The sequence below is a fragment of the Schistocerca cancellata genome, chromosome 1 (assembly GCF_023864275.1).
Source record: "Schistocerca cancellata isolate TAMUIC-IGC-003103 chromosome 1, iqSchCanc2.1, whole genome shotgun sequence".
Taxonomy (NCBI): domain Eukaryota; kingdom Metazoa; phylum Arthropoda; class Insecta; order Orthoptera; family Acrididae; genus Schistocerca; species Schistocerca cancellata.
Genome location: NC_064626.1, coordinates 535394114 through 535415505, shown reverse-complemented (window position 1 = coordinate 535415505; position 21392 = coordinate 535394114). Strand labels below are relative to the sequence as shown.

The window sequence follows — 21392 nt, the reverse complement described above, 5'->3', positions numbered from 1 at the left end:
CGACAACTTTCCCTTCCAGCTTCTCGCCAATGAGCAACAGTGATTCCTGTAATGGCACTTCAGTGAAAAGTGAGACCACATCGAAGCTGAAGAGAATACCTGATAGTACAAGTCGCAAGTTCTTAAGCCAACAGATAAAATCATCTGTGTAGCGAATGTTGTGCTCACATTTTCCCCCTCAATGGTTCACTTTCGTCAAAAAAAAGGCTCCAAGCACTAAGGGACTTAACATCTGAGGTCATCAGTCCCCTAGGCTTAGAACTACTTAAACATAACTAACCTAAGAACATCACACACATCCATGCCCGAGGCAGGATTCGAATCTGCGACCGCAGCAGCAGCGCGGTTCCGGACTTAAGCGCCTAGTGCCTAGAACTGCTTGGCTACAGTGGCCGGCTCACTTTCGTCGTTACAGGTTTAGCTGGGTTGCATATTGACGCTATAATATTGCTAACAGTTGGTCGAAGAGGCATAGTATTCTTGTGAATCATAGGCAGTCCATATAGTCTCAGGGGAACAGGTGCTTGCTTGTATGTGGAGTATCTTTGCCACAACCTCAGATATCTTGCTCTTCTTGAGAACCTCTAAGGTCCTGGAGGTCATGGAGTTGTGAGCGTACAAGCTGTGGGTTGAGATTAGAGCGGCAGTTTCCCGCTGCAGAGCACGCGGCGGGCGGTTGCTACGAGGCCGTGGCGAGCGGCTAGCGTGTACGCGGCGGTGGAAAAACCCGAGTGCACGCTTGGCAGGGACGCATATCGCCGTGTTTGCGCTCTTGGAGAAATTTATACGCCATAGAAAAATCAATAAAAACAAAACTAAGAGTGACACGGAGGTGTGAGTTGCCATTCATTGACAGAAAAATATGTAAAACTAAATTATCTAGATGCGCCACAAAAATATGTAATAGTTTAAAAGTTAATGTCGTCTTAAAAATTGTAAATTTATGGAAGTTCAAAAGCTAAAATCTCGCCAATTCTTTGGCCGATTAATATAAACAAAGTGTCTAGGGATGCGACTAGTACATCTGCATCGAACAATCGTAGCCCATTTAGTAGTGTGTCTGTCATTTTTTAATGAAAGGTCGGAATATGGGATTCGACAGAGAGAAACTGTGTTTTTGCTAATAAATAAATTTTAAGAGCCGAAACTAGAGGCAGCATTCTAAAGTTAAAGAAGTAGATAAGTAATGAAGTATGTATTTTTGTTTGTTTATGTTTAGTATCAAACATCTGGGAAAATCAAAATCACGCAACAAGAACATTTTTTGTGAAAAAACGGTGGAAGATACAGAAAATTCGACCTTAAATTGTTATTGCCCGGAAATTTTCCATATTTTTCAATGTGTCATACGCGTTTTCGTGTTTAGTTTTAGAATAATTCTTTTTGTCAAACGTTGTTTTGAGTTAGGCAGTCGTTTAGAGGGTGTATGGGGCGGCCATTTTTGATGACAGGGGATTTGGTTTAGAGCGATGCTAAGAGTCAGACGTGCCGCCGATCTGGGGTTAGTATAGGGTTGGTAGCCACGATCGGGAACAAGTATGTACGTAGCGACGTTCGAAAGCGATCAAGTGGAGCGCAATATAGTGGTTTAGAACAGCAGACAAGAGTGTATTTTGTGAATTGTGTACGTACTGTCGAGTGCCGTGATCGCGACATATAAATTTTATAGTGAAGTGTTGTAGCATCAGTTATTAATGGCCTCCATTACGTAAGAGCCCCTCAGACTGAATTTTAAGTGTTTAGTGAATATATTGAAGAAAAATAAACTACTTGTTCAAATTATAAATCAAGGTGAGTGACTTAATATTTTAAATTTCACCGCAATACAGGCCTGCATTGTTTTGTTATATTTTATTTCAGCTTAAAAATTGAGTTTACGACAGGTGTGAGCTGACACTCTATGACGAAAAACGTAGCCAAGCATTGAGACCAGTCACATCTCTGGGCCACTCAATTAAGCTGAGTGTAACAAATGTATGTATATATTTTTGTGCCATAGCACGTGGAAGCTCGAGCCAAACTATTTAAACTTTAATATGTAGTGTCCATTACAGTTGTAGAGTCTTTGTTTGGAATGCGATACGCAGTCATTCAATAACTGGTTTATATTGTTGACGTACATCTGTTTGCAGAAGATAACAGCTCCGTTACCCTTATCCGCCAGTAAGATCGTAATAGCACAATCATCACGCAGGGATCGAAGCGCTGACCTCTCTGCAGCCGAAATATTATTCTTGGGCGCGGGGCCCGTCTCAGAGCACGGCAAGTGCTCCTCTGACTCCCTTGAGAGCTCCTAGGGCAGTTCAAGGATTCCTGTTCAACAGAGCAAATAATATCCAGAACGTGTCGTGTCCGCGGGGTGGGCGCAAAGATCGGCCCCTTCTCCAAGACTGAAACCAATGCGTCAGGTAGAGATTTGTCTGTAAGCAGCAGCTTCGCCTATGTATAGTTGTAAATGTCTCTATGACAAAAGCTCTACGTAGCCCTACAGACGGCAAGTTTTTTCATCTACACCCATTTGCGCCTCGTAGTTGATAGCTGTCAAAAGCGCTGCCAGGTGTCAGGGATGTCTTCATTTGACACGATTTTTAGTAGAGAATGAATGCATTAAAACTTCATGCATGATGCATGGTTTTTCCCATCATTCTCAGTGTAGTACAATGATATATTCGTGTAGGTACAGTCAACGGCATAGGTGGATACTGTCCGTAAAATGTGTTGCGAATAGAGTTCACTGCAAAGAAATAATAAATTTAAACGTCATGCATGATGCGGTAGTTTCACATGCAGCTCATTGTTTGTGACGTCATATCTCCTGAACTATGATAGGTAGGTGGTTCTTATAATGACAGTAGGCGATACGATCAGTTCTCCAGGAAGTTTTTTTTTGTGGTTTTAGGGCGCAAAACTTCTATGGTCATTAGCGCCCATCTCTTCTCCAGGAAGTAATAAGTTTTTTGCGTCACATACAAAATTTTATTTCCTGTGATAGGATACTTCTCGACACTGACCAACTTATGGTACTCCCTCTCCCTTCCCTATACCTGGAAAAATTTCCGTGGACGCGCATTTACGTTGACATTCTTCCTCAACAGCACAGGGAGTTCTACAGCGATGGAGTTGTCTGAAAAACGGAAGTCAGTGCTGAGATACTTTTTTCTTGAATTTAATTCTGCTGCGCTCTTGCAAGAAATTTAAAAGATATGAGGCTCTACCAGTTAAAACATTGCTCCCGTATTTCTGTACTTGTATTATCGAAAATAAAACATAGCGCATCAGTGTGAATGTCACTTGAAACACAAACTTCCTTAGGGCACCTGGAACCAGTCAATTCCGGCATGGTATATCCACTTTGCATAATTGAGATTCATTTCCACCCATGGAGACAACGCCACGATTTACGCGTGGCACGTGTTTTACATTCGCATGCTGTCAGACGTGCCTGCTCTCAAGACATCCCCTGTCCGATAGAGGCTGCACCCGAACACCGCCGACAGATTTCAAGAGGTTCTTCACAGATATTTTCTAAGTAGTATGGCTTGTTATAGAATAAAGATAATGCTATGATCTATCTGGTTCGTTACCCTAATCATCATCGCGTGCGACACGATCTCTTCCCGAATGGTTGTTCTGACATATCTCGCACGGCTGGTATATTCTGTTCAAATACGGACGGAGACGGTTTCTCGTAGGCGTCTATGTGTAGATTTATCGGTACCCGTACTGTAATGTGGTTGCCGTCGTTGAGACAACAGCTCAGCACGGTACCGTCGTTTGGCCGCTCTCACACTGCTTTCAGTAAACCCATACGCGAGGTGCAGATCAGCTAACTCTTCGTCAGTAAACCTGTCCGTACTGTTGCGTACCACAGTTAACGTACAACTAATAGTGTCGAAAAAAAAACAATTACCCGGCACAGAATCGATTAGAGCAACCAACATTTGATCACGGTTTTAAAGGAGCTGACCAACTTCTGACCACTATTTTACGGGAGGTTTAAGGGAGACATGATAGCAATAAATTTCAAATGCACTACTTCATCGTATTCTCTTGGAATGGGTGACAATGGCGATATAAATATGAAAAAAGCTGGCATAGTTTGCTTACCTTTACTCAATTATGTCATGCAGTATCAAATTTTGGGGTAACTCAACAATCAGGAAGAAAGTTTTTAGAGTGCGAAAGCGCGTGGAGTAAATTCAGAAATGAGTATTACACTCAAGCTTCCTAAATATATTTGCTATATCATATTTTCTGACATGTTCCACACCGACGAGACCCCATTATTTTTGTGTCTGTAGAATGAAAAAAGTCTAACCTATTCAAACCAATTTATTTGTTCATCGCGTGTGATACGGAAATATAATCACAACAAAACTTAACAAATCTGAATATAGACGTGTACCCCAAAAGTGCTTATTTATAAGCTGCAGAACTCTGCAATTTATTATCTTCCTGTGCAAATTTAAAAATGTTTCTATAATTATAAACAACATTGATTTCAGTCATAAGCTCTGACTTCATCATTCCAAGGTGCTGCTGTTTCTCTGATCAGTCCTGCTGTGTCGTCCGAACAAGACCGGCGCAAAGCACGACCTGGTGCCACAGACACTCGCCACTTGTGCGAGTTCGCCGCGTGGGATTAGCGGAGCGGTCTCAGGCGCTGCAGTCGTGGACTGTGCGGCTGATCCCCGCGGAGGTTCGAGTCCTCCCTCACGCTTGGGTGTGTGTGTGTTTGTCCTTAAGATAATTTAGGTTAAGTAGTGTGTAAGCTTAGGGACTGAAGACCTTAACAGTTCAGTCCCATAAGATTTCACACACATTTGAACATTTTTGAACTTGTGCGAGTTCCACCAGCGCCACGGGCGGCACTGGGGACGAAGATATCAACTTCGCCTCGGCCAATTACCGTCCGAGTACAGTCCGCCAGTGACCGGACGACAACGGATAGAAGACTACTCGGAAGATAGAAGAGCAGCTCTCGCCCACTCGGTTATAGATCATCGTCCAGGGCTGACTTAGACAGGGAACGTCGTTTAGTGACCTCTTGGAAATGAACAAACAGTTGTTGTAAATTGCATTTGCTGTGTACTGTGAAGTTTACCTACGATTACTTGCACTCAGCCACTGAGGGCCCTTTTATGTTATATTACATGCAGAGTTGGAGACTTAATCATTCATCAAGTCACAAAGGTAAGTAAACCTTTTAGCTCGTTTGTGTTACTTTGTTACTACTTTGTTGGAGTGTTGTAGAACCTTGGATCTCTTATATCGTTATCTGACCCTGAGGTTTAGCTGCATAAAAGTGGCAGGGAGAAATTGTCTTAGCGGTGTACTGCACCAGAGGCCGCTTCACGAGCTCACAAACTCGGCCTACCGTAATAACAGTGGAAACTCGGCCTTCACGGCAGTAGCGACAAGGCCTTTACAAAACTGGCGACGAAGTTTTACAAAACGTTCATTTACTGTTCATAAGAGAAAATACTCTTTCGATGTGTTGCGGAATGTTGTGCTGTGCGAATCAGCTGAGAAATAAATAGCGCAACTAGCGTGTTTGAACATGAACGTCTCTACAACCCTCTTTCGCGAGTCCTTCCATGTGTTTTGAACCACAGCTGCTGCCTGGCACAAGGTGAGTACATCCATCGGTTGCCAGTATTGACTGAGAAAGAAGTAATCGTCCCTCTCTCACGACTCCTCTAGACGCTTAGACTATATCATTCTTCCCATTCTGCTTGCATTCCTTGAGCTAAGCCGACAACCGTCTTTTTTCCGATAGAAGGACGAACAAGACACAGACTATATGTCGACAATAGCATCGATTATTATACAAAACCTTTTCAAGATCTGTCGATCATGAATCATGAACCAGAGATAGTACTTCGCGGTATTAATATTTACAATAGTTATCACTGACGAAATATACGGAAGAAAGAGAAGGTCGATTAGGGAGCCGTTGTTGTTCTTGTTGTTGTGGTGTTAAGTCCTGAAACTGGTTTGATGCAGCTCTCCATGCTTCTCTATCCTGTGCAAGCTTCTTCATCTCCCAGTACTTACTGCAACCTACATCATTCTGAATTTGCTTAGTGTATTCATCTCTTGGTCTCCCTCTACGATTTTTACCCCCCTCGCTGCCAACCAATGATAAATTTGTGATCCCTTGATGCCTCAGAACATGTCCTACCAACCGGTCCCTTCTTCTTGTCAAGTTGTGCCACAAACTTCTCTTTTCCCCAATTCTATTCAATACCTCCTCATTAGTTATGTGATCTATCCATCTAATCTTCAGCAGTCTTCTGTAGCACCACATTTCGAAAGCTTCTATTCTCTTCTTGTCCAAACTATTTATCGTCCATGTTTCATTTCCATACATGGCTACACTTCATACAAATACTTTCAGAGACGACTTCCTTATACTTAAATCAATACTCGACGTTAACAAATTTCTCTTCTTCAGAAACGCTTTCCTTGCCATTGCCAGTCTACATTTTATATCCTCTCTACTTCGACCATCATCAGTTACTTTGCTCCCCACATAGCAAAACTGCTTTACTACTTTAAGTGTTTCATTCCTAATCTAATTCCCTCAGCATCACCCGACTTAATTCGACTACATTCCATTATCCTCGTTTTGCTTTTGTTGATGTTCATCTTATATCCTCCTTTCAAGACACTGTCCATTCCGTTCAACTGCTCTTCCAACTCCTTTGCTGTCTCTGACAGAATTACAATGTCATTTCTTCTCCATGGATTTTAATACCTACTCCGAATTTTTCTTTTGTTTTGCTTTACTGCTTGCTCAATATACAGGGAGCCGTTAGGATTAAAAAAATATTGCTGTAACACGGGAGATCCCGGAAAATACGGGAGAGCTGGTCATCCTAAAATCGATCGTTACTGAACGAGTCAAGTGGCCGTTAATGTTGTCAGCAGTAGGTACCGAAAGCGAATGAACTAGTCTCGATTTCAAACCGTTGATATTCGCAGTGTTGTGCAGATATTTTCAGTGCAATACTAATACGAAAATAATTGGAGGTGTCAAATCAAATGACATGCTATTACTGTGTAACGAACCATCGAAGAGCACGGATCGCATGTACCAGAAATATCTATGAAAAAACTAGGAAATATTGTGGGGGCAGTTCGGATTCACCCTGCATAGGCCATACGAGCTGCGACACGACTCTACGCAGAGAGCATCGAAAGTGCTCTTTCCTTGGAGTGTCGGATGTGAATGTTTGTCGGAGCGGGCGGAGAAAGCGCGCTCGCTCTTCGGCCACCTGGAAAGTTGGTCGGTGGGACGTGGCGGCGGGCCACGGCTCAAGGCCGCGGGAAAGCCAGACGGCAGCGCCACGCACCACAGCACGGCAGGTGGCGGCAGCAGGGTGCGCTGGAGTGCCGCATTCCGCGGCGCTCCACAACACAGTCGCCGTTCGGCTGCCACACACTAGACGTCAGACAGCGGGCCGCCCGACGCGCTGGAATTCCACTCCGCCTGTCACCGGCCTCACGATCTAGCTGGGTCCGTTGCCCACTGCCAGGTAAGGCTTCATCCAGCCAACCTCCTAGCTTTAAGCGCCCTGCACACGCACCCACCGACCGACCGACCAGCTGGACGTTTATCGGCGTTTTGACCGATCGACCGACGAACATTCCCTGTCGGAGTGTCGGGCGAGTAGAACCATCGTACAGCCGACCCCCCACCACTCCATCCAACAAATTGTGTCGTGTGTAGCACTGTCGTACCGACCTCCCGACAAAAGAGCGTCTTTTGTCACTCTGAGGGCAGAATTAAATGCTGTTCTAGTATTAATGGCAGGGTGCGAGCTGGACGAAACTTTGACAGAGTTTCTGGAGAAATTGAGAGGACAGATGTTTGTGGGATACGTCGTGCGAGGAGCGTAGCAATATACGAGTACATGCAAGAAATGAAGCACTTTTTTTAACTTTTTTCAACGAACCCACAATGGTTTCGTGTGGCACATAGAGTAAAAGACTGTCGAGCATCTGTGTTTGGTTTTAGATGGTATTTCCGATACTTACCGGAAATCTAAAAACCCAAATACCGACATTAAAGCTGGCCCTGGTGGCCGAGCGATTCTAGGCGCTTCAGTCCGGAATATCGCTGCTGCTACGGTCGCAGGTTCGAATCCTGTGATGTTCTTAGGTTAGTTAGGTTTCCATAGTTCTAAGACTAAGGGACTGATGACCTCAGATGTTAAGTCCCATATTGCATAGAGCCGTTTGAACCATCTGAACCGACATTAAATGGCCATTAATTCGTAAAATATACTTGCATCATTGTTATAAGTATTAAAAAAGTCCTGCCTATATCAAAGCTTCCTGCTATGAGGGTCAAATTGTGGGGGGCTCTGTAAAGGTCTAACAGTTGTTAAATGCTTTATTTCTTATATATCTGTTGTATTTATTAGATGATGTGCGCCACCACCATGTTTAGTATTTCTTCTTCGAATCTAAAATGAGTTTCTTACACTTAAAGGTCAACTTTCATGCTACGTAGATAAATAAATTCATAACATTTCCATCAACAACTTTTGCTCTATTTATTTTGCATTAAAGTGGTGTATTTCCTCCGTCAACTATAAATCACATCGCAGATTTCAGGAATCATTTAGTGTACTATTGTGGGAATACAACAACACTTACTTTGAGATCCTCTTAATGTTTGCTGTTGTTGTTGTTTGTTGTGGTCTTCAGTCCTGAGACTGGTTTGATGCAGCTCTCCATGCTACTCTGTCCTGTGCAAGCTTCTTCATCTCCCAGTACCTACTGCAACCTACATCTTTCTGAATCTGCTTAGTGTATTCATCTCTTGGTCTCCCCCTACGATTTTTACCCTCCACGCTGCCCTCCAATACTAAATTGGTGATCCCTTGATGCCTCAGAACATGTCCTACCAACCGATCCCTTCTTCTGGTCAAGTTGTGCCACAAACTTCTCTTCTCCCCAATCCTATTCAATACTTCCTCATTAGTTATGTGATCTACCCATCTAATCTTCAGCATTCTTCTGTAGCACCACATTTCGAAAGCTTCTATTCTCTTCTTGTCCAAACTATTTACCGTCCATGTTTCACTTCCATACATGGCTACACTCCATACAAATACTTTCAGAAATGACTTTCTGACACTTAAATCTATACTTGATGTTAACAAATTTCTCTTCTTCAGAAACGCTTTCCTTGCCATTGCCAGTCTACATTTTATATCCTCTCTACTTCGACCATCATCGGTTATTTTGCTCCCCAAATAGCAAAACTCCTTTACTACTTTAAGTGTCTCATTTCCTAATCTAATACCCTCAACATCACCCGACTTAATTCGACTACATTCCATTATCCTCGTTTTGCTTTTGTTGATGTTCATCTTATATCCTCCCTTCAAGACACTATCCATTCCGTTCAACTGCTCTTCCAAGTCCTTTGCTGTCTCTGACAGAATTACAATGTCATCGGCGAACCTCAACGTTTTTATTTCTTCTCCATGGATTTTAATACCTACCCCGAATTTTTCTTTTGTTTCCTTTACTGCTTGCTCAATATACAGATTGAATAGCATCGGGGAGAGGCTACAACCCTGTCTTACTCCCTTCCCAACCACTGCTTCTCTTTCATGCCCCTCGACTCTTATAACTGCCATCTGGTTTCTGTACAAATTGTAAATAGCCTTTCGCTCCCTCTATTTTACCCCTGCCACCTGTAGAATTTGAAAGAGAGTATTCCAGTCAACATTGTCAAAAGCTTTCTCTAAGTCTACAAATGCCAGGAACGTAGGTTTGCCTTTTCTTAATCTTTCTTCTAAGATAAGTCTTAAGGTCAGTATTGCCTCACGTGTTCCAGTATTTCTACGGAATCCAAACTGATCTTCCCCGAGGTCGGCTTCTACTAGTTTTTCCATTCGTCTGTAAAGAATTCGTGTTAGTATTTTGCAGCTGTGGCTTATTAAACTGATTGTTCGGTAATTTTCACATCTGTCCACACCTGCTTTCTTTGGGATTGGAATTATTATATTCTTCTTGAAGTCTGAGGGTATTTCGCCTGTTTCATACATCTTGCTCACCAGATGGTAGAGTTTTGTCAGGACTGGCTCTCCCAAGGCCGTCAGTAGTTCCAATGGAATGTTGTCTACTCCGGGGGCCTTGTTTCGACTCAGGTCTTTCAGTGCTCTGTCAAACTCTTCACGCAGTATCGTATCTCCCATTTCATCTTCATCTACATCCTCTTCCATTTCCATAATATTGTCCTCAAGTGCATCGCCCTTGTATAGACCCTCTATATACTCCTTCCACCTTTCTGCTTTCCCTTCTTTGCTTAGAACTGGGTTTCCATCTGAGCTCTTGATGTTCATACAAGTGGTTCTCTTATCTCCAAAGGTCTCTTTAATTTTCCTGTAGGCAGTATCTATCTTACCCCTAGTGAGATAAGCCTCCACATCCTTACATTTGTCCTCTAGCCATGCCTGCTTAGCCATTTTGCACTTCCTGTCGATCTCATTTTTGAGACGTTTGTATTCCTTTTTGCCTGCTTCACTTACTGCATTTTTATATTTTCTCCTTTCATCAATTAAATTCAATATTTCTTCTGTTACCCAAGGATTTCTACTAGCCCTCTTCTTTTTACCTACTTGATCCTCTGCTGCCTTCACTACTTCATCCCTCAAAGCTACCCATTCTTCTTCTACTGTATTTCTTTCCCCCATTCCTGTCAATTGTTCCCTTATGCTCTCCCTGAAACTCTCTACAACCTCTGGATCTTTCAGTTTATCCAGGTCCCATCTCCTTAAATTCCCACCTTTTTGCAGTTTCTTCAGTTTTAATCTACAGGTCATAACCAATAAATTGTGGTCAGAGTCCATATCTGCCCCTGGAAATGTCTTACAATTTAAAACCTGGTTCCTAAATCTCTGTCTTACCATTATATAATCTATCTGATACCTTTTAGTATCTCCAGGGTTCTTCCATGTATTCAACCTTCTATCGTGATTCTTAAACCAAGTGTTAGCTATGATTAAGTTGTGCTCTGTGCAAAATTCTATCAGGCGGCTTCCTCTTTCATTTCTTAGCCCCAATCCATACTCACCTACTACGTTTCCTTCCCTCCCTTTTCCTACACTCGAATTCCAGTCACCCATGACTATTAAATTTTCGTCTCCCTTCACTATCTGAATAATTTCTTTTATTTCATCATACATTTCTTCAATTTCTTCGTCATCTGCAGAGCTAGTTGGCATATAAACTTGTACTACTGTAGTAGGTGTGGGCTTCGTATCTATCTTGGCCACAATAATGCGTTCACTATGCTGTTTGTAGTAGCTTACACGCATTCCTATTTTCCTATTCATTATTAAACCTACTCCTGCATTACCCCTATTTGACTTTGTGTTTATAACCCTGTAGTCACCTGACCAGAAGTCTTGTTCCTCCTGCCACCGAACTTCACTAATTCCCACTATATCTAACTTTAACCTATCCATTTCCCTTTTTAAATTTTCTAACCTACCTGCCCGATTAAGGGATCTGACATTCCACGCTCCGATCCGTAGAACGCCAGTTTTCTTTCTCCTGATAACGACATCCTCTTGAGTAGTCCCCGCCCGGAGATCCGAATGGGGGACTATTTTACCTCCGGAATATTTTACCCAAGAGGACGCCATCATCATTTAACCATACAGTAAAGCTGCATGCCCTCGGGAAAAATTACGGCCGTAGTTTCCCCTTGCTTTCAGCCGTTCGCAGTACCAGCACAGCAAGGCCGTTTTGGTTATTGTTACAAGGCCACATCAGTCAATCATCCAGACTGTTGCCCTTGCAACTACTGAAAAGGCTGCTGCCCCTCTTCAGGAACCACACGTTTGTCTGGCCTCTCAACAGATACCCCTCCGTTGTGGTTGTACCTACGGTACGGCTATCTGTATCGCTGAGGCACACAAGCCTCCCCACCAACGGCAAGGTCCATGGTTCATGGGGGGGAATGTTTGCTAGTCGCTAGAAATCCCCGCAGCTTACAACCTCTCTCGTGACTGCATTCTCTTTCATTAAAAATGGTTTGACGATGATAGCTCCTAAATGCATGATTTACACAATATTAGATAATTACGAAAATCATCTGATCCCTGTTACTGAAGTTAACAGAACGTTGGTGAAGTTTTTTTCCTTGCATTAGCCACTTCTTTGCCACAGTTTTCTCTCGGACTTTTTGCTCCTCTTTTGAAACGGTCAAGTCAAACCCCCGTTTTTGTTTCTACGTAAAACAAGAAGGATTTTGTAGAACATATTACAATGAACTTAAGATAAATAATTCACAGCAATTGGGTGGCGCTGTAATCGTCAACTGCAGTCGTTCTGGATGTGTGTTGGATGCCATGAAATTGGTCAGTTGGTCGGCCGACAAATTGCTGCGTGTGTAAGGGCCTCTAACTTAACTAAGTGAACAAAAGTATCCGGTCACCCCCAAAACATGCGTTTTTCATATTAGGTGCATTGAGCTGCCAGTTATTGCCAGATACTCCACATCAGCGACCTCAGTAGTCATTAGACATTGGGAGAGAACAGAATGGGGTGCTTCGTGGAACTCAACAGACTTCGAACATGATCCGATGATTGGGTGTCACTCGTGTCATATGTCTGTACGCGAGATTTCCACACTCCTAAACATCCATGGGTCCACTGTTTCCGATGAGACCGTGAAGTGGAAAAGTGAAGGGACACGTACAGCACGAAAGTGTACAGGCCGACCTCGTCTGTTGACTGACAGAGACCTCCGACAATTGAAGAGGGTCGTGATGTGTAATAGGCAAACATCTATCCAGACCCTCACACAGGAATTCCAAATTGCATCAGGATCCACTGCAAGCACTATGACAGTTAGGTGGGAGGTGAGAAAACTTCATGGTTGAGCGGCTGCTCATAAGCCACAAATCACGCTGGTAAACGCCAAACGACGCCTCTCTTGGTATTAGGAGCATAAACATTGGACAATTGAACAGTGGAAAAACGTTGGGTAGAGTGACGAATCACGGTACACAATGTGGCAATCCGATGACAGGGTGTGGGTATGGCGAATGACCGGTGAACGTCATCTGCCAGTGTGTGTAGTGCCAACAGTAAAATTCGGAGGCGGTGGTGTTATGGTGTGTTCGTGTTTTTCATGGAGGGGGCTTGTACCCCTTGTGGTTTTGCGGGGCACTATCACAGCACAGGCGTGCAATGATGTTTTAAGCACTTTCTTGCTTCCCACTCTTTAAGAGCAATTCGAGGATGGCGATTGCATCTTTCAACACGATCGAGCACCTGTTCATAATGCACGGCCTGTGACGGAGTGGTTACGCGACAATAGCATCCCTGTAATGGACTGACCTGCACAGAGTCCTGACCTGAATCCTGTAGAACACTTTTAGGATGTTTTGGGACGCCGCCTTCGTGCCAGGCCTCACCGACCGACATCAATACCTCTCCTCAATGCAGCACTCCGTGAAGAATGGGCTACCAATCCCCAAGAAACCTTCCAGTTTGATTGAACGTATGTCTTCGTGAGTCGAAGCTGTCATCAAGGATAAGGGTGGGCCAACGCCATATTGAATTCCGGCATTACCGATGGAGGGCGCCACGAACTTGTAACTCATTTTCAGTTAGGTGTCCGAATACTTTTGATCACATGGTGTACATCGTGACCTTTCAAGTATTACGTACTTCAGCCTTACTAATATTCCACACTTCAAGAAGAAAATGTTAATTCCTGTTCCAAATAAGGCGGTTGCTGACTGGTGTGACGCTTATAAACGGTTCGTGGCACATCTTCAAATATATTATCAAAGAAAAGTTGATTATAGCCTTTTTCTCAACATTCAGAGCAGAGCGTTAATCTCTAATCTTTATTTTTTTACTAGGTTCAGGAACACCTGTAACCTCCCATAGGTTAATACCATATTATGCACTTTCTCGATGATTTCGTTGGTGGTAAAGATTTTGAAGGGCCTAAGTGGATCTCCTTAAAAAGAAGTATGACACTTCTTTCCTTTCTTTTCTGGAAATAACTTCCACACTTGGGTTTATTTTTGTTTTTCCTTTGCTACTTGTTTCGAGGTTGTATCCTAATACTCATTCGAATCAGCCAGGCTGAAACGCTGCAACCTGACGTAATCAGTGCCCAGTAACTTCCAGCTACTGACCCAGACATAAAATTCTCCTTATAAAATAACGGAGAAGATAATGAAAATGCACTGGTTAATAAAGCCACCTTTAAGATTGAAGTAACAGAGTCGTTGTACACTTACACTAACTTTCGTTGTACTATACTCGAGGAAGCGACACTCCAGTTCACCCGTTAGAAAAACAGACCCTCAATATCATAAGAATCGTACATAGAGTCAGCACTTTACTGATCGTGATGGTGCAGTATGCACCAGCGGAAAAAAGTCAGTGGCATCACTGTCAAATTCTTGTCATAGAAGAGTAATTCATTGACACTGGCTGTCTGGTGTTGGTACTTAGGCTGATTTCGATTATGTAAAGGTAACTATCGTACTGATGTTAGAATAAAATACGAACTTTGTTCAGCTGTTCAGCGACAGTATGTTGCACACTGCCATTGGTTTCTTCAGCGAACGACGGATGCGCGGAGCAGGACTCGCCGTTGTGCTTACAGGAGTCATTTAGTGTTCACTGTTGAAGGTAATAACCGTAGTGGAGCTACTGAGAACCAGTCGTAGAGAACACGTAGCGTGCGGCTCAAAGTATCGTCTCCAAAGTTCTGTGAGATATGCAGATATTCGTTCCTGATCGTCACAAAGCGAGATGGAGCAGTGGTTGACACGCAGGACTAGCAACGGCCGTACTGACTGACGGTGGTTTCCTTAAATCGGTTAAAGAGAACGCCGAGATAGGAACTTTGAAGGGGACAGGGCAGACTTCATTCTCCATCCTTATCTGGTCTTAGCTCATGCTCCGTTCGCTCACTCGTCGTAGACAATGCGTCGAGCCTTAAACTGCCGTCTTCCCTTACGATTCTGTTCAACGGCACTGCTGATTATGAGATGCGTTTCTTCTACAGTACTCTAACGAGCACTGAACATATTGACGAGAAGCGAGTTCCATACTTGTCCGCTTTTACAGTATTCACCCAAATTACTACCACAGAATATTTAAGTTGTACCTTTGACAATCTCCTCTATATCTACCTGCTCCCGCTCCCACTCCATCAAATTCCTTCTACGCTAATACCCTGTATGCGACAGTTTCGATGTTGATGGTGCTGATGTTCTCCATCGCATTACCCCACGTTGTTTTCCAATTTATGAACTTTCTTCAGTGTATACTGGTGATTCTGTACGCCAAAAGAGATAAAGAAAAGTCAAACATTTTTTGTATGTGCAGGAACACCTGTTTTTTGAGTAAATAAAACCTGCATTTAATTTCAAGTAACAATGTAGATCTCTTTGTTACTAACGTACTCGTGTATTTTTGAGCGCCAACACGTTAGACCTACTTTGTGTAAGGCGTAGATGTAGGTCGGTAACTGCTTCGGTACTGCAGTACAAGTTTATATGCCTTCTAGCTTATCGGATGAAGAGACTAAAATAAAATAAGACTATATAAAAGAAATTTATCAGATCCTTGTTAGGCAACGAACATTTATGATGGACAGGAATTCGGCAGTAGAAAAAGAAGAGAAGGGAAAATGGAGAACGTAGACTGGGAGAAAAGAGAGAAAGGGTTGAATCTTAGATCATTAATTGGTGCAGTTGTTTTAAGAAACAAGCAAGAGGGTTGTAAGCGTGTAAAAGACCTTAAGACACTGGAAATAAGGCTGATTATATGATGAAAAGATTTCAAAGTCAGATTTTGTGATTATGGGGCAGTTGTCGACTGTAGTTATAAATGATTGGCTATGAACTACAGACTGAAACTGAAGAATTTGAGATGGAACCTGGATATATCGAATGAATCAGAGGTTGTCGAGTTTCAGATGAAGCATTAGTGCTCTGAAGAGGAATCAATGGGAATGGGTAGTGTCGTGAAAGCACAGCCCATGGTGAGAGATATCAGAAATCAGATACTAAAAGTTGTGTACGAGATATGCTATTTGAGCAGCAAAATAGCTGACGATATCGGAAACAGAGACGATATAAAACATAGACTGAAAATAGCAAGAAGCGATTCTGAAAAATAAATTTAAAGTCGAACAGAAATTTAAATGTTAGGACGTATTTGCTGAAAATATTTACCTGTAGTGCAGTCTCGTACGGTGGTGAACGTGGACGAAAAACAATTCAGACGAGACAGTCGAAACTTTTCAAATGTGGTGGTATAGAAGTATGATAAAAAGTGGAAATGAGCGTATGGTATCTTTGGCCGGGAGGCCCCTATTCGGCGAAGTACGGCTGCCAAGAGCAAGTCTTACTACATTCGACGCCACATTGGGCGACTTGCGCTCCGGTTATGAGGATGAAATGATGATGAGGACAACGCAACACTCAGTGCCCGAGCGAAGAAAATCTCCAACCCAGCCGGGATTCGAACCCGGGCCCGCTTGCGTGGGAGGCGAGCACGGTACCACGCAGCTAAGCAGGCGGACTAGAAGTGTGATTAGATGGGTAGATAGAAAAACTGAGGCACAGAATCGAAATGAGCAGAAAATACATTTGTCACAAGTTGACTAAAGAAATGGATCGGCTGAGAGGAAACATCTTGCGGCATCAAGGAAATGCCTGTTTGGGGTAGGGGCGAAACATGGGGGCTCAGAAAATAGTAGAGATACCAACGCTTGATTACAGTAAGCACGCTCAAATGTATGTAGTTTGGAATAATAATGTAGAGTTGAAATGTCTTGCACAGGATACATTAGCATGGGCTGCCACATCAAACCAGTCTTCGGACTGAAGACCAAAACTAGTACTTCAGTCGCATTTCTGTTGTTGAAATCACATTTCTATCGGGTGAAAAATATAAGTTAATAAAGATATTAAATAAAAATCTTTTCTGGCTCGCAAAGCTACCACCGTGTTTGAATCACGTTTTTCGTGGCGATAGATGAGATATCACTATTCGGAGGAAGAATTGTGGTCATTTCGCAGCATATATAATTCATATCAAGCTCCGAGAAAATCGTTGTAGTACTACAGGGTAAGAAATGAAGTGAGCATTTGTTATTGCCAGCCTTGTCGAAATACACAAATGTCATCATTGGTGCCCAAATTTTAAAACGAGCCACTGAACGCAGTCCCGTGCGGTCCTTCCGTAACAGCTGCGCTGGTGAGAGTCGTGAGTGCATAGCCAGAGGCGCAGCCAGCTATGTTACCACAGTCCCATCCGTATCGTACCTTTCCCCCGTGACATCCTGACGGAAACGCATGGGGCCTCTAGACAACGTGGGTCTACCGTTACACGGCGGATGCGGAGGCCGATTCCCGACATCGACTAAATGGAATGTTCAGGGATGTGGCTCCGTGGTCGGTCCCTCAGTTCTTGTCTGTCACTTCTCACTTCTGTTCCCTCTGGGACTGTTTGTTAACGTGAAAAATACCGGCTACTACTATGTGTATTAATAGAATCCACTGTAACTGGTTGGCTAAGTCGATTCACACGTCGGGGGAAATCAACAGGAAGATGACTAGTAAAGCAGTGTGGTGTTCAGACTCTAGGGTTGATGACAGCTGTATCCTTAAGGATCCTAAATTGAGTTCTATCTGTATTTCAATGAGAACTAAACCCAGATCACTGTTGCGATTTTATCAATGATTTTGTGATTGAAGCGTTTCAATATTTGTTTATCAAGTACAATCACTTATCGTTATCAGTGACATTATTTTTCCTCTGATAATGAGTAAAAGTAAATATTAGTTGCTAACATGTTCTTCCGGAACAGGGCTAGTCCTTATAATCACATTCCAGAAAAACGTCAACACAGGCGCGTGCCAGTACCAAATTGAAACTGACAGAATAGTTTTGTATTAATCACAACTACATTCTGCAGAGACAGTGCGTTTAGCGATTGCTCTGGCTGTATCTGGTATGCAGAGGTGTGACTTGAAAATAACCCGTATGCTGTGGCTACGGCACTGTCCTCGATGTCTATTCTGTACTACTACACTCATGCTCATAAATTAAGGATAATGCTAATACATGGTGAAAGAACGCTTGCGGTTTTAAATGACCTCGGGGTATGATAATGTGGTGCATTTGACCTGCAGTCGTCGCACAGTGGCGCTGGCAGCAGTCCACATGCGCAGAGGTGCGTTGGTGCATGTCAGAGTACGGTGCAGCGGGTAAGTGTGCAGACGTTTTCAAACGTGCTAATGGTGACTGTGTGTTGAAAATGGCTCAAAGAACTCATATTGATGACGTTATGAGGGGTAGAATACTAGGGAGACTGGAGGCTGGTCAAAAACAGCAGGTCGTAGCACGGGCCTTCCGTGTGCCACGAAGTGTGATCTCAAGACTATGGCAACGATTCCAGCAGACAGGAAACGTGTCTAGGCGCTACAGTACGGGACGTCCACAGTGTACAACACCACAAGAAGGGCGATATCTCAGCTCGGGACCTTACCGTAGCCAATGGAACGGTTGTCTCCAGACACGCAGTCTGCAGATGACTGAACAGACATGGTTTATTCGCCTGGAGACCTGCAAGGTGCATTCCACTGACCCCTGGTCACAGGAGAGCCCGTAAAGCCCGGTGTCAAGAATGCAGTACTTGGTCATTGGAACAGTGGTCCCAGGTTATGTTCGCGGACGAGTCCAGGTATAATCTGAACAGTAACTCTCGTTGGGTTTTCATGTGGCGTGAACCGGAACCAGATACCAACCTCTTAATGTGCTTTAAAGGGACCTGTATGGAGGTCGTGGTTTGATGGTGTGTGGTGGGATTATGATTAGTGCACGTACACCCCTGCATGTCTTTGACAGAGGAACTGTAACAGGTCAGGTGTATCGGGGCGTCAGCTTGTACCAGTATGTCCGCCTTTTCAGGGGTGCAGTGGGTCCCACCTTCCTCCTGATGGATGATAACGCACGGCCCCACCGAGCTGCCATCATGGAGGAGTACCTTGAAACGGAAGATATCAGGCGAATGGAGTGGCCTGCCTGTTCTCCAGACATAAACCCCATCGAGCACGTCTGGGATTCTCTCGGTCGACGTATCGCTGCACGTCTTCAAACCCCTATGACACTTTAGGAGCTCCGACAGGCACTGGCGCAAGAATGAGAGGCTATATCCCAGCAGCTGCTCGACCAATTGATCCAGAGTATGCCAACCCTTTGTGGGGCCTGTGTACGTGTGTTTGGTGGTCATATCCCGTATTGATGTCGGGGTACATGCACCGGAAACAGTGGCGTTTTGCAGCACATGTGTTTCGGGACGGTTTTCTCAACTTATCACCAATACCGTGGACTTACAGATCTGTGTCGCGTGTGTTCCCTATGTGCCTATGCTATCAGCGCCACTTTGTGTGGCACCACATTCTGCAATTATCCTTAATTTATGAGCATGAGTGTAGTTGAGCAAACTACGTACGCTGATCAGAAGTATCAGAACACCTCTATGGAATGCTATATTTACTCCCTCGGGCGTGGGTGTGTGTGTGTGTTTGTCCTTAGGATAATTTAGGTTAAGTAGTGTGTAAGCTTAGGGACTGATGACCTTGGCAGTTAAGTCCAACAAGATTTCACACACATTTGAACATTTTGCTATATTGACTACTAGATGTCACGAGAGGTGGATGAGCCATTATAAAAGGAGATGGGGAGTATCGTGTTGTCAGCAGAGAACACTAACAGAAGAGTGCGACGCTCATGACAGCTCAGTGACGTCGACCAGTCTTTGGATGTCATCTGAGTAACAAAACCATCAGGAATATATCAACCGCTCTATAGCTATTCGAGTTGAATGTAGGTGATGTGACTGTGAAGTAGAAACGCGTAGGAATAACCGTAGCTAAACCAAGATCAGGAAGACGTTATGTACTGACTGACAGCAACCGTCCAGTATAGGGGAGGATGGTTGTTAAAAGTCTCATGAAATCTGAAATCACTCGTGAGTTCCAAAGTAGTACCGGCAGATCAGCTGGCACAAGCACTACTGGCGAGTAACTGCCGCCGCGCGGCCGACGTCCAGCAGCTGGTAAACACACAGCAAACTTCTCATTCGACGGTGGCCACCAATCATGGCACATAACACAAGAGCCAATGGACAACAGAGGTCACGTTCTCCCTCCACCGCAATAACCTATTAAAATAAAGTTCCCTCTCCTTCTTCCTTAAGTGACCAATAAACCAACTACCTTTTTAAAATTATGACGTAATGGCATGCGCAGTGAACACTAACAACAAAATATAAGGACACTGCAAAGCTAGAACGCACCATTAGACCCAGAAGAAGGCCGCTGCAATCGTGGCCGAAACGTTGGCCTTTCTATAGCAGCAGTAGTTTTTTTTTTTTTTTACATTATGACGCGGTACCAAACCCAGAAAACTTTTATGTCGAATGACACTGGAGTTAACAAGAATGGGGTACAGTGGTGTGGTGGAGCAGCTCCTCGTGAGCCACACATTTCTGCAGGCAGTGCCAAGCGACACTTGAAGTGGTGGTAGGAAGGAGGGGCGCCACTGGACAGTGGATGACTGGAATCGAGTTATCTGGAGCGATGTATCACGCTATACCCTTATACCCTGCGACAATCCGATAAAAGGAACGGAGTTTGACGAATGCCTGGAGAACATTGCCTGCCGTAATGTGCAGTGCCAGCAGTGAAGTTCGGAGAATGTGGTGTTGCGCTAAGGGGATGTTTTTCGTGGTTAGCGTGTGGACCCATACTGTGCTTAAGAAAACACAAAATGCGCAGGATAAGAACACATTTTACAAGGCTGCAGAGGAGCAGTTCGGAGGCGAGGACTGTAACAGCGTGACAAAGTATCCTGTCATGAAGCACCATCTGTGAGGCAATGGTTTATGGACGATGACATCCCTGAAATGGTGTTGCCTGCCCAGGATCTCGATCTGAAAAGCAACGTTTGGGGCGATCTGGAACATCGACTTCGCCCCACACTCCGGCATGCAGAGATCATTACATTCTCTAGTTTCGGCTCTCGAAGAATGGGCTGCCATTTACATCTCATTGAAAGTGTCCCTAGCAGACTTCAAGCAGTCACAAAATGATCGTTTGGGCGCACTCTATTTTAATGTCCACTAATGATTACCGGGATAATTTTGATCCGACGGTGTATACACATGAGCTTCTCTGAAATTTCAACAGTAGGACACAGGTGGGGGCCTACTGGTACAACTGAAGCTCTGAAGGCGGGCTGAGAGAAGTTCTTGAATAGCTTAATTAAAAACAGCATTGTCCCGGGAAGACATGGGTCGATCATAAAGTCCGACC

The 21392-nt window shown here is 43.9% G+C and overlaps 1 protein-coding gene across 1 annotated transcript in view; it reads left to right on the top strand.

Annotated features, from left to right (window-relative positions):
• Positions 1-7395: 7395 nt before the first annotated feature.
• The window catches only part of LOC126188424 (putative fatty acyl-CoA reductase CG5065), a 132037-nt gene continuing 118040 nt past the window's right edge, over positions 7396-21392 (top strand). The window contains exon 1 of the mRNA XM_049930058.1: positions 7396-7541. The gene's annotated coding sequence lies outside the window, so the exon portion shown is untranslated. The remainder of the gene's footprint in view (positions 7542-21392) is intronic.